Genomic DNA, 15,005 nt, shown 5'->3' on the forward strand with positions numbered 1-15,005 from the left:
ACTAAGGAAGGCCATGCTACCAGTCTTTAGATATTTGAAAGGATGTCATGGGGGAGTAGGATTCAAGTGTACAACTTTGCAGTGTAGAAGATGGATGAGGGAAAGTTACAGGGAAAAAATTGCCAAATATTAAGGATATTTTCAATCATTCAGAGCTATCCAAAAATAACTTGGTGGTCCATCAGTGAGCTCCTTGTTTATCAAGATAGTCAAGTGGAAGTTGGAGAATTTCATGTAAGATATTGTTTGTGCAGAAGATTGAGTTAGACCTTGGATAAGGTCATAGGCTAAAGGAAAGTAGATGTTGCTATTAAAAATAAAAGGTTTTGAGGTCATGGAAACTGAGGTAATTAAATACAGAGACCAGGGACAGGTTATCTTTATCTATCTATCTATCTATCTATCTATCTATCTATCTATCTATCTATCATCTATCTATCCAGTGATTCATCTAGCATCCATTTATCTATCTGTCCCTCCTTCATCAATCTATCATCTATCTGTCAATCCATCCATCTATCAATCCATCATCTATCTATCTATCTGGTCACCTGAGTATGAGACCTTAGGGATTCGTGGGCTTGACGGTAAATCAGAGTACATTTTCTGCCTTAAGCCATTCAAATAACATTTGGAAGCACTTTTCCAGCCAGTCAATTGTATTTAAGAAACAGATCTCATTCTCCCCAGGCTATCAGTTTATGATCATAGTTTCAGTTCTGTACCCATCCCTTCATCCCCTTTCTGGACCTGGGTTTCCTTATTTATAAATGAGGGAGCCAGGTAGAGCTGGGGCTTAGACTATGTTTCTAAGGACTCCTTCTATCTCAAAACACGATTCTTTTGAGTATGTGTGTGTATGTGGAGGGACTTCATGTTGATGTTTGAAATTTTGTATACATTAATTCAGTTCCATGTAGATTATAGCAATTGTCTGAAAATGGAGCCGTATTATATCTGACATAATATGACAATTATGATAATAATAACAATTATGACATAATAATGACAATTATGTAATTGTCTAAAAATGGAGCTCTTGCTGTATTATGGTCTGTTAACACAGGACCTAGGATGATCTTTCAGAGCATCAGATCCTGTCACTTCTATGCTTAGAACTCTGCAATGGCCCCACATCTAATTCTGAGTGAAATCCAAAGACCCTCTCATGGCTCGTATGGACCTATGGGGTCCTGTCCCCAGGTTCCCACCATGACCTCATTGCCTACCACTCTCCTCACTCACCGAGGTCCAGAAGCGCCAGTCTCCTTGTTCTTCAAACTCGTCAAGCTCACAGATGACCCCAGGTGCTTCCCTCTGCCTGCAGCACTCTTTCCTAAGAATTCATGAGGCTCACACTAGTGTCGTCATACCCGGGAGTTTCCCACACAACAAAGAGGAGAAATAAAAGGTAAATTCAAGCATCTTTAGCTTCCTGGAATTTTCTCAGGAGTCCCATTCAGTGGTTTCTGTGGACATCTTGTCGTCCTGCTTTAGGTGTAAGAGGGGCGTGGGAATGCCATGGTTTAGCTGGGTGGGCAGACGGGGACAGGCAGCAAGCTGGGTTTGCCATGGTGCGCTGCAGGTGGTTAATGAATCCATGTATCTTGCTTGTGCAATATTTTCTATATGGGCATAAATGTTTACTTTTTTCCATTTAGTGGGTCCATATCTTCCATGAGATTCTCAAAGTGGCCCATGACCCCAAGCATGACACCAGATAGTGCTCTAGGGTTCTGTGTGCTGCTCTCTCTCCAAAGGTACCCCTGGATCCAATTTGCTGCTCAGGTCATCTTGGCAGAAGGAGGCGATGTAGCTGTGTAGCTGTTTCAGCCCATTAATTCTTGTTTCTATTTCTGATACAAAGAGGACTGCACTGCCTTCCGTCAACTCACTAGAGCATTTGTTAGGGAGAGAGCAGTGTGCAGCGTGCTACAGGGAGTCAGTGGGCCATGAGGAGATGCAGAATGGATGCTCTCATATGTGCTTGTGGTCTCCCAAACAGGCCTTCCTTTTGTTGGTTATGTTGCTTCCAGACAGTGGACTCAGCTCTGGTGGCACAGACAGCCTTTGGTTATTGAATTTTATTGCCAGGCACCACGCAGACTCCTGGCATCAAGCAGAATAGCATTGAAAGGTCACTAATGGAACTGAGGTCTTAACATCTTTGAAGAAGCTGTGGAAAAGAGTTATAGTTGCTGCGGTGAGTGAACGTGAAGTGTCTAGGACTGTACTTCCCAGTAGGCACTAAATAAATGTCAATTTATTTCCTGGCTTTTTTTTTTTTTTTTTTTTTTTTTGCATATTTTTGCCTTCCTAACACATTTCCTCTGTTCTGGATTCTGAACTTTTTTCACCAGGAGCTCAATTCTTCCATCTATCATTGGTAGATTTTAGGGTGTGCACAGATATAAGGTGTTCTTAACTAATCCCATATATGATAGAAAATGAAATCCAGTACACTTGCCCACTTTATTTAGAAGTATGAATTCTCTAAGGTCACTTTTATAATTAATAATGGTCTTTGCTCTTTAATTTCTTAATGCTGCTTGTTTGCATAGATTCATAGCATGAAGAAGACACTTGAGTAGTGCTAGATAATACAGCAGTCTGTTGGATTACAGCAATAAAAATGCTAGTTGCTCATAATTTTCCATGGAGTGCTTTATGCCTGCAAAATTCTGTCCTTTTCCTCTTTTTTAAAAACATTTTTCTCGCATTCCTGAGGGTTAGTAATGGTTTATAATTTTCTTTCCCTGATGAAAAATCAAAAAAGCCATGGCTGACATGGATTTTAATTTGGGGGAGTTACATCTTTATATTCAATGTGACAAAAATATATCTCACAATCCTTACCAATTATGTGCTGTTCACAACCCTGGATGAATATTAGAAATGCCTGAGGAGTTTAAAAGAAAATGTCTGGTCTGCCAAGGGCTCTGGGCATCAGTAAGTTTTAAATGCTTTGCAGATAATTCTCATGAGCTTCTAGGGACGAGAACCCCTGGATCAAGAGAAAAACTGAAATGAAATGTGTAAGTAAGTTCCTTCCACTCAAATATTTTCTAATTCAGAATGTCCATCCATTTCATGTCTCGGTCAGCAGTGCTAGGCAGCATGTGTGTGTGTGTGTGTGTGTGTGTGTGCATGCGTGTTTGTATGTATGCATTTGTGTGTGTATTTCCAAGCAAAAAGGTCTTTTCCAAGTGGAAGGCAGCACTGTATGCTGTCACGATTAAGAACTTGGTCTTCACTGGGCATTTTGAGTTTGCTTCTGCACCTCCCGTGGATAAAATACTGTGATCTCCCAGTCAGTTTCTTCATCTGGTCAATACTACTACTACCTATCTCTAAAGATTCATCTGGGGGTTAAAAGACATTCATTATGGGTTGAATTGTGCCTCCCCTTCAAGAGATCAAAGTCCTAACTCCTTGTACCTAAAAATGTGACCTTATTTGGAGGTAGGGTCTTCAAAGACATAAAATGAGGTCATTAGGGTGGTCCTAACTCCATGTGACTGGTGTCTTTATGAAATGGGGAATACTGGACACAGAGACGGACATACATGGAAGAAAGAAGGTGTGAAGAGAAAGGGAGAAGGTGGCCATCTGCAAGCCAGCCTTGATGACACCTTGATTGTGGATGTCCATCCCCCAGAACCATGAGAGAATAAGTTTTTGTTCTTTAAACCACACTGTCTGTGGTGGTTTGCTATGGCAGCCCCAAGAAACTAATACAGCATCGTAGAGCTTGCTTAACCCTGTGCCCAGAGAATAGTATAAGCTCAGTAAAAAAGAAAAACCTACTACAAAGGCAATGAAAAACAGAAAATATTACCAATACTATTAAAAACAAAGATAATAGATTATTTGAGAAGGTAATAAATCATCATTTTCCATGAGAATTCATCAAAAAAGATATGCAATACATTTGTTAACATTTAATACATTTACAATCATATAATTTACATCATTAGCCAAATCCCTAAGTGTAGAGCCAAAGCTACCTTTTCACAGCAAAATTGAGAGGCAGGTACAGAGGTATTCCATACCCTACCCTGACATACACAAGCCTCCCTCATTCCCAACACCCCCACCACTGGAGTGGTGCACTTGTTACATTATTGACACTCAAACCCATAGTTCACATTAGGTTCATACTTGGTGCTAGGGTCATACTTGGTTCATACTAGGTTCATACTTGGTGCTGTGCATCCTATGGTATTGAGCAAACTGTAATGACATGTGTCCACCATTATAGTATACATAGAATCCTCACTGCCCCCAAAAGCTCTGTGCTCTACCTATTTAACCCTCTCTCTTCCCTAATCCTTGACAAACACTGATATTTTTTACTGTCTCACAATATTACTTTTCCAGAATATCACACAGTTGTAATCCTGCAGCACATAACCTTTTCAGATTGGCTTCTTTCACTTATGAATATGCATTTAAGTTTTCCCTATGGCTTTTCATGGCTCGATAGCTCATTTCTTTTTAGTGCTGAGAAATATTTTCTTGTCTGGATGTTCGTTTATCCATTTGCCTCTTTGTTGCTTCCAAGTTTTGGCAATTATGAATGAAGTTGCTCTAAACATCCACATGCAGGTCTTTGTATAGACGTGTTTTCAAAACTCATTTGGGCAAATATCAAGAAGCAAGATTGCTGGCCTGTACTTGTAATGTCTTTGTCTGGTTTGGTATTAGGGTGATACCAGCCTCATAGAATGAATTAGGAAGTGTTCCTTCTGCTTCTATCATCTGAAAGAGAGTATAGAGAATTGGCATAATGAATTTAGTGTTTGGTAGAATTCACCAGTGAACACCATCTGGGTCATGAGCTTTCTGTTTTGGAAAGTAATTATTAATTCGATTTCTTTAATATACATAGGCCCGTTGAGGTTATCTATTTGTTTTTGTGTGGGTCTTGGCAGATTGTGTCTTTGAAGGAACCGGTCCATTTCACCTAGTTGAACACATTTGAAAGCATAGAGTTGTTTATCAATGTCACCATTTTTGAGTAAGGATTTGATAATTTACCATTTCAGCTTCCTAAAACACACAGACACATGCACACGCCCACATGCGCTGTTTGTAATTTCCAATGACATTTGCTTTAAAGTGGAGTGAGACCTCACAGAGTTTTGGGAAGAAATCTGATTTCAGAACGCTTCTGAGTAAGAATTATTTCCTTCGGACCTCCCAACCTACAGTGATTTATTTTTTCACTTGCTTTATCAAATCAAGACTTTAAAAACATCCACTTATATTTCATATAAATAACTTTCTTTTTGTTGTTCTAGTTAGTTGGCTTGCATATCAATTATATATTTTATATGCAAACAAACTTTTAAAAATCAATTATATGATTAGAGACAAATTCTACAATTATAAAGTTTTTTATCAGTTATATAATTACAAAAGAAATATAGTTGATATATTCTTATCAATTATATAATTAGAATAAGAAAAATAGTTGCTATAAACTGTTGAAAAATAAACAACTGACTTCATAAGAATAAAACTAACCTGGTGGGAGTTGACAAGAGTGAACATAGATAGTATGCAGGGTGGACCAAAGAGCAAGCCACCTGCCAGAAGTATAATCTCATTCGCTGTATGACGAATTATTCTATAGTGTCTTTTTTTCAAAGATGATAATAATGTTTATCTTAAAATAAATTCAAATATATATATACACACACATATCTATCTATCTATATAAATATATACAATCTTTCTTAAGCTTAATTATTCAATAAATGTAGTTATTAATTCAGGTAATGTTTTAATAAATAATATTAAAATAGCTGTTTTGACTAATTAGATATAAAATATTGGTATAGCATCCAAAATTTGAGAACTTTTTTATTTATGGCTGAAAATACAGTCCTACTCAGCAAACATACCATGGTCACTTCAAGAATGTGTCATCTCCAGTTAGATGTAATGTTCTATACATATCAATTAGGTATGGCGGTCGATAATTTTATTCACTGCCTCTATTCTTTTTATCATTTTTTGTCTAGTTCTAGCAACTGCTGAGAGAAGGTATTGAAATATTCTACTATGATTAGATTTTCTTTCTTTAATTTTGTTCATTTTTTGCCTCATGTATGCTTTTGAGGTTCTATTACTAGTTGCACACACAATCATGATTGATGTCTCTTTCTGGCAAATTTACCCCCGTGATCAAAAATGTCCCTTCTTTGGTAATATTTATGGTCTTAAAGTCTATTAATTTAGCCATTCATGCTTTCTTGTGCCCACTATTTGCAAGGCACATCTTTATCTATCCCTTTACTTTCAACATACCTGTGTATTTAAAAAGTATTTCTTATAATGTATAGTTGGGTCTTAATTTTTTAAAACCTTTGTGAAAATCTCAGCCTTTGATGTTAGGACTTTTGAAAGTCTCTGATATTCTGTTTATCTTGGAAAAGAAATGTCTTGCTTTTCTTTAGATTGACTAATTTTTGTTGATGTATCTTTAGGTTCACTGACATTTCCCTATATCATCTTCATTCTGCTATTAAGTCCATTTAGTGAATTTTAAAAAATTCAAATGTATTTTTTTTATTTAAAATAATCTCCATTTAGTTATTTTATATATTTTCTGTCTTGCTGGGATTTATGTTTTCATTTATTACAAATGTATTTTCCTTTATTTCATTGAGCATAGTTATAATAGTTGCCTTAAAGTCCTTGTCATTGTGGAATAGGAGCTCACATACATGTTTCATTGATGTTATACTTATACGTGTACAAGTGTGTGTGTATGTGTAAGAATGTGTATATTTATCATTGTGTATATACATGTCTGTATATAATTTTATTCTTGTGTATAAATGTATATGTATCTTGTTTTTTATAAATGTAGTCTTTTTTACATACATGTATGTACACATATGTATATATTAATAAATAGCATAAGTGAGGTCCATTTTCTGAGTCATTCCATTCCAGGTTGAAATGTATTAGCTATCTTTTCCAATTTCCAATAATTCCAGTTTTTGAGTCATTTTAGTATTGGAACACATGGATTATCTTTTTTCTTGAAATGGGTTCATATTTTCCTGGTTGTTCATATGTCAAATAATTTTGAATTTTACCTTGGACATTTTGAATACTATGCTGTAGAGACTCTGGTTATATTACTCTGAACAGTTTTGGTAGTTTTCCTTTAGGATGCAATTAACTTGATTAGACTCAGACTGGAAATTGTCATGCCTATAGTGGGTGGTGACGCAGGTCTCTATTCAGCACTTTAAACCTTAACTGTAGCTTTCAGTTTGTCATACATGCATGGTTCAGGGGCAACACATACTTGTGGGTTCCCTTCCACTCTCTCCTTTCTGAATTCCTCCTTATTCTTTTGTTGCCTTGGTCTCCCTACTCTCCTTGACATGATTCCCCCAGACAGACAAGCAATAGACATTTGTTTCTACTTGCCACTGCCATAACTGTAACTGCCAACAGGTTGAATCCACAAAAAGCAGAGAACTCACTCCCTCCTGGTCACTTGCTCCAATGTTTGACTCTCCCCAAAATTTGGCTGCCTTTGTTCAGTCTCCAGAGGTCTCAGAACAGTGTTTCTTTCTTTTTTTTCTTTTTTTTTTTTTTTTTTTTGAGACAGAGTCTCACTCTGTTGCCCGGGCTAGATTGCCTGGCATTAACCTAGCTCACAGCAACCTCAAACTCCTGGGGTCAGCCTCAGCCTCCCGAGTAGCTGGGACTACAGGCATACACCACCATGCCTGGCTAATTTTTTTTATTTATCTGTATTTTTAGTTGTCCAGAGAATTTCTTTCTATTTTTTCAGTAGAGACGGGGTCTTGCTCTTGCTCAGTCTGGTCTCGAACTCCTGAGCTCAAACGATCTGCCTGCCTTGGCCTTCCAGAGTGTTAGGATTACAGGCATGAGCCACCATGTTTGGCTAGAAAAGTGTTTCTTTAGTACAGAATTTATAGCTGCTGTTTGTGGAGGAAATAGCATTGTTAGTCACTCACTCCATCACATTTGGAAGTGGAACTACTAATAAGCTTTGATTATATCTTTGATTTAAGCTAACATTTAGATTTATGTTAAGATTACAAGGAGGAAATAATAACCTATTTTAATAATCATCTAAATTTTCACTAGGAATTGTACCAAAAATGCTACCTATATTATTATTACCCATTTAAATTTTAGTCCTGTTTTTTGTTTCACTTATATCAAGATTTTATAGTATTATCTTATATGTTTTAAATGGCCTGTTGTAGATGCTAACATAATTCCACATAATTAGTGTTCTCTATTAATCAAACTCAGTGATCTATAAACTTGATAAATTATCTTTTAAAAATTTTTTCTGTTAAATTTTATTTAGTTGTTTGAAATGCTCCATATCTTTTTCCACATTATTTAAAGATGTCTTTTATAATCCTAGATGTAAGTTTACCCTTGAAGAATTGATTTCTTTTTGTTTTTACAATTCAACTGAGATTACAGAAATACAAAATATCATCTATGACTACTATAACAATCTCTATGCATATAAACTTGAAAGTATAGAGGAAATGAACAACAATTCCTGGAAACACACAACCTTCCAAAACTCAATCAGGAAAAAATAGAACTCTTGAACAGAGCAATAATGAGCAAAGAGATTGAAGCAGTAATAAAAAATATTCTAACAATAAAAAGCCCCAGACCAGATGGATTAAAAGCTGAATTTTACCAGACCTACAAAGAAGAACTGGTACTCATACTGCAGAATTTATTTCATAACACAGAAGAGGGAATTCTCCTCAACTCATTCTACAAAGCCAGTATCACCTTCATACCAAAGGATACAACAGAAAAGGATACAACAAAAAAAGAAAACTATAGACCAATATCCTTTATGAATATAGATGGAAAAATCCTCAATAAAATACTAGGAAACCAAATTCAACAGCACATTAAAAAATAATACACCAAGTGAAGACCAAGTGGGCTTCATCCCAGAGATACAAGGATGGTTCAACATATGTAAATCAATAAATGTGATTCACCACATAAACAGAAGCAAAACAAAGACCTTATGACCATCTCAGTAGATGCAGAAAAAGCATTTAACAAAATCCAGCACCCTTTCATGATAAAAACCCTCAATAAATTAGGCATAGAAGGAACATATCTCAAAATTATAAAAGCCATATATGACAAACCCACAGCCAACATCATATGTAATGGGGAAAAGGCAAACGCATTCCCCCTAAGAACTGAAACAAGAGAATAGTGCCCACTGTCAATACTTCTATTCAAGATAGTGCTGAAAGTCCTAGCCAGAGCAATCAGGCTAGAGAAAGAAATAAATGATATCTAAATGGGGAAAGAGGAGGTAAAATTATTGCTTTTTGCTAATAATTTGATCCTATATCTATAAAATCCTACATCTAGAAAGACTCCATCAAGAGACTCCTGGATTTAATAAATAAATTCAGCAAAATCTCAGGTTATAAAATGAATGTACACAAATCAACAGCATTTCTATACACCAATAACCATCAATCTGAGAGTCAAATCAAAGACTCAATACCATTCACAATAGCTATAAAGAAAATAAAATGCCTAGGAATATATTTAATCAAGGAGGTGAAAGACCTCTAACAAAGAGAACAACAAAACACCGAGGAAAGAAATTGCAGATTACACAAACAAAGGGAAAAACATATTATGCTCGTGGATTGGTAGAATCAACATTGTTAAAATGTCTATACTAAAAGTGATTTACAGATTCAATGCAATCACCATCAAAATACCAACATCATATTTCACAGATCTAGAAAAATTTTATATTTCATTGGAACCAGGAAAGAGCCCAAATAACCAAAGCAATCATAAACGAAAACAACAAATCTGGAGATATCACATTACCAGACTTCAAACTATACTATAAGGTAATAGTAACCAAAACATCATGGCATTGGCACAAAAATAGAGATATAGTCCAATGGAACATAACAGAGAACCCAGAAATAAAACCATCCACATATAGCCAACTGATCTTTGACAAAGCAGACAATAATATACACTGGGGAAAAGAAGCTCTATTCAATAAACGGTGCTGAGACAGCTAGAAAGCCAAATGTAGAAGAATGAAACAGGATTATATCTCTCACCACTCACAAAAATTAATTCAAGATGGATAAAAGACTTAAATGTAAGGCATGGAACCGTAAGAATTCTAGAAGAAAATATTGGAAAAACCTTCTAGATATTGGCTAGGCAAAGAATTTATGACCATGGCAATTACAGCAGCAACAAAAATAAATAAATAGGACTTGCTTAAATTAAAAAGCTTCTACACAGCTAAGGAAATAATCATCACACCCATTATCCTAAGTGAAGTATCTAAAGGAAAACAAACACCACATGTAGTCACTATTAAATTAGAACTAACCGATGAGCACACATGTGCACAGAGGGAAGTTACACTCAGTGGAAATCACTCAGGGGGGAAGGGAAGGAGGGGATGGGTGAAAACCTGCCTAACAGTTACAATGAATGCTACCTGGGTGATGGGTATACTTACAGCCCTGATTCAAGCATTACAAATTAGATCCATGTAACCAAAAACATTTCCTCCCCCCATAATATTTTAAAATAAAAATGCTCATTGCTTGAAAAAAAACTTTACCTTCCTATCACTTACTGTTTCTCCCATTTCTCTGGGTGTCCCTTGACCCTGCCCTTGTTTCTTCCCTCCCCAGGTACCAACCCTCTGTGTCTCCTGGCACAACAACTTGCTCACAGTGGGTGATCAATGCTTCTTTATTACCAATAGACATCACTTTCTGTTTCCCAGGGCTTCTTCAAATAAATGTATAGAGACACTGGGCTGGTAAAAATGTCAGTTCTTTTTAAGAAGAAATTCTAATGATGAAAACCCCATTTAACAATTACGGAAGGTTTTTTGTCTTTTCATTGTTTCTAGCTGGTTCAACTTTATTCACTGTGAAATTATAATGTAAATTAAAATGTCTGTTCCTCTTTGTTTTAGCTGAGTTAATGCTATTCAAAATTGTCTTGCAGATATTCAGAAATAATAGCGCTTTTGCACATCATTTATGGAGGCATTTAATGCTAGCGAATCTAGCTATTATCACCAGGCGCTGTGGGCTATAGGCTTCTGTGGATCTTCTTTAAAAGGACTGGCAAATCCCTCTTATTAATGTGGAAGGACTTGTGGTAAAGTGACAGACATTAAGATTCATAAGATTCCTGCCCCTCTCTCCTGAACCTGCTCAGCATACAATCCACAAATTAAATTATTTAGACGCATGTTCAAGCATAGACTTCAGGAGCAAAAAGGACAACAAAATGATGGCATTAGCCTGATTGCTCTACAGTCCAGACACAGCTCAGAACTGCTGTAGATATAGCCAAGAAGGACCTCCAGGGGAACTCTCTCTTGCTTTTGACGTTCTGCACCCTGAAACTCTCTCTCTCTCACACACCCACGCCACGCCACGCCACATGTCTCCTGTGCCACTGCATTTCGAAATAGTCCGAGAAATTGTTTTCAGTGTGCTTTGTTCTAAAGACAGACGCGTTTGAAGGAAAATAATGAAAAAGGAAAAGAAACGGGAAGGAAGACCTAGTGTAACAGTTTACTAGACAAATCTTGTAAAATGAAATGTGAATATTGCCTGTTTCTTTTCGACACATTTCGGTTGTCTTTATCTGCAAGGTATAATGTCACACAACCGAATTCAATAGTTTTTATACGAACAACACCAACTTTGAATTATCGTGATTATAGTCATCAGAGTGAGGTTGCCCCGGAAAGCCTGCGGTGTTTTATTTCTGTTTTTTCTCCTTCCCTTTTTCACAGTAGTCACTCAGTGGTCACTAAACTCAGCAGCCACTCTGGGGGGTGGCTGCTATAAAGACTTTGTTCATGGTACTACCCTTGTTCCTAGACCCTTAATGAGTATCATGGTGGGTATTTAGAGTTGACTCTCATCTATTAATGCAGTTCAGAGAATCCATGGAAAACTGTTTATTTTCTACATGTTTTACTACGCAAATAAATGTTTTTAATATATTTTTTTCTGGAGTGTATGTCTAGGAGTAGACTTCTTAAATCTCAGAAATGCATGCTACTGGTCATCCATAGTTTCCTGATCTTTTATGCAGTGAGCAGGAAGTGGGGTCCCAGCACCCCCGTATCCTGGCTTGCACCAGTCCCGCAAACACTGGGCCTCAGAACGAGGGGGAAAATCCTATGGAAAATAACTATTATATCACCAACATGTGGAAGAAGCTGATAACTATGATAACTAAAGAAGTAAATAGTCAAAATAACATCTTCTGTAAGCCTTCCAAAGTGGCCAGCCTTCCCAATATTAATCATTCCTTTTGGCTGGGGCATCATAATAGTCTTGAAAGGGTAAAAAAAAAAAATCCCAGTAATGTGGATTTATCTGTAATTTGTTTCCCAAATACAGGAGACATTTAGTCCTACTCATACAGAGGAGAGACTGCCAAAAAATGCCAAAGGACTTGAGGAAAGGAAACATCATCTCACAGCTACAGTTCGGATCCTCTGTCTCGGTGATTTCCTTTCTGAGCTGCGGTCCCCGCCTGAGGACTTCGGGTCCTTGCAGGTGGCGTGGGCAGTGAGCCCCCGGGAACATGCGTTGGCACTGTGTGTGCAAGAGACTCTGCAGGTAGAACCTCTGCCTCCTGCTGCCTCCAATACAGGTACTGTTATCATTTAAAAAGTAGAAAACCAAGTAAGGGTATTACTGATGCTTCGTAACTCTTTGTCATTATCTGTTTTCTCACTCGATCTGAGCTAATAGTGTAGGTATCATTATGTGGGGCTTATGACTTCTTTTATGCTTTAAAGGTGCCCTCATGCTGGAGTGAGGTTGGAAGTTTGGGTTCAGAGGATGGAGCACTGAGAAAGTGCGGGGAGCCTCCTATGTGCGCCCCAGGATCACCGCCGGATTCTGTCAGCTGTCCCTGCTCGGCTGCAGGAAAGGAGGAGGAGAAAGGTCCTTCAGGTCTCTGAGGAGAACCAGCAGTTCTGTGCCCAGGTGAGATTTGTTTTGTCTGATTTGCAAAACAGCTTAAAGGTGTGCTTTCCAGCCATGTGCTCTTGATTGGTGAGCTTGAAATTTTTAATTGCTGGAAGCAAGTTAATGAGCTAGAGCATTTGGAGGTTTTAAAGAGATGAAAATGTCTTTTTACCTCCAGCTGAAATTAGTGAATATTAATATATCACAATATCTTTTTAAAAAGATAGTTTAATGTTTGCATGTGACAACTGAGCGTTATATTTTCTGTGTGGAAACGAACAAAACTTTACAATGGTGTGGTTTGTACACACCTGAACTTACAATACCATAATTGAATAGTACTTTACAAAGCCATACCAGATACTTCAGCTGTTTTTCATAAATTAGCTCTATTCAAAAAAAATAACAAAACTTCCTCCCTTTTAATAGAAAAAATATGTATGCTCTCAGGGAGCTCTGGAAGTGCCTCCAGCTTGAATGTGTTTTGTGTTTCCCATCTGTGCAATGGAATCTGTAAAAGGATCCTGACCCAGATTTCCGTGCCATGCCACCTTCCAGCGAAGTTATTGTGGGCACTTCTCTTCTTAGACAGTGGAGTCTACACAACACAGCTAAATTGATTTAGAAATATGAGAATGACCCTTTTTTTGTTTATTTCCCATTAGTTAACATTATACCACTTGGTCTGGCCCACGTGGTAGGTCATCTTGATCTCGTTATCTTCCTTGCGAGGCGACAGGCAGGTGTTTCTGCGAGGCTGTGACTCACCTCCACTCCCGGCTCGCTGCCTGCTTTGCGCTAAACCCGAGGACACAGGTCGCTGGCTGCTCTGCCGCCGGGGAGTGGAAACCTGCCAGCACCACCCCACATCCGGCTTCTTCATTCATTCTCATAAACTGATTCATTGACTTGATTCCATGCGCATTTATGCATGCGCAGTGCCTGGTAGTTTGCTGTATACACTTCGATCAAATTACATTCCAGGCTGCTGCCGAGCCCCACCCTGTGGGTCTGACCACGGGGACCCTGACCAGCTGCCAGCGTGGGACGTCCTCTCTGAGCTCTGGCGTGGGGCAGGCCTTCTTCTCGATTCCTGATTTGTTACTGAGTAGCCATGGAGTCTGAGTGGCAAAACACTTAACTTCTCTAGTCCTCAGTTTTCTTGTCTATAAAATGTGCACCATAATAGCATTTATTTCACTAGATTGTTGTGAGAATGAAGTGGGTTAATTCAAAGCACCTTTATGTATTTATTCGACAAGTATCTATCAGGCACCTGTTGTCCTTAGGATGCAGCTCTAGCCATTTGGAATATGCCAGTGAAGCACAGACACACCCCTCTCTCCCTCTCCTAACTGAGGTAATAACTGTACATTGTTTTAAGCCACCACATTTGTGATGCTTTGTTATACATCCAAGAAAACAAATGTAATGGCCAACGTCCAGCGGGACTGTCCATCTTCCTGGTCCAGCTCCTACCTCCCCATTCCTCTTCATGGCACCTGAGCTGAGTCAATGACATTTCCACCACTTTGTGCGCTTTGCCTTTGCAGTGTGTCTTGGTCTTGCCCCTTCTCTATCCCTGTGCCTGCTCTCCTCGCCCTGGCTCTCTTCAATCCACATTTACGTTACTCGTAGAGCTTTGCAACTAATTCTCCCATTTCTGAGTTTTCCTTTTTCATAAACCTGCACACTGCTAGGCAGGTCTTTCTAAAATGGACTTATATATGGAAATTGTCATTAAAAGCATAATAGCTTATTTATTCTTTTATCATTCCATTAGGTAAATAGTTTTGCAGAACCCACCAAGGACCAGCCCTCATGCCAGAGTTCACGTGCAGAGAGGAGAGGACTTTGATGGCATCAGCCCGGAGGGTACACACGGCCTGGCAGTGAGTCTCCACACTCCTGAAGGGTCTTATTAGAGATTTATGCTAAATCGTATGCCAA

The sequence above is a fragment of the Microcebus murinus genome, chromosome 3 (genome assembly GCF_040939455.1).
Source record: "Microcebus murinus isolate Inina chromosome 3, M.murinus_Inina_mat1.0, whole genome shotgun sequence".
NCBI classification, from domain to species: domain Eukaryota; kingdom Metazoa; phylum Chordata; class Mammalia; order Primates; family Cheirogaleidae; genus Microcebus; species Microcebus murinus.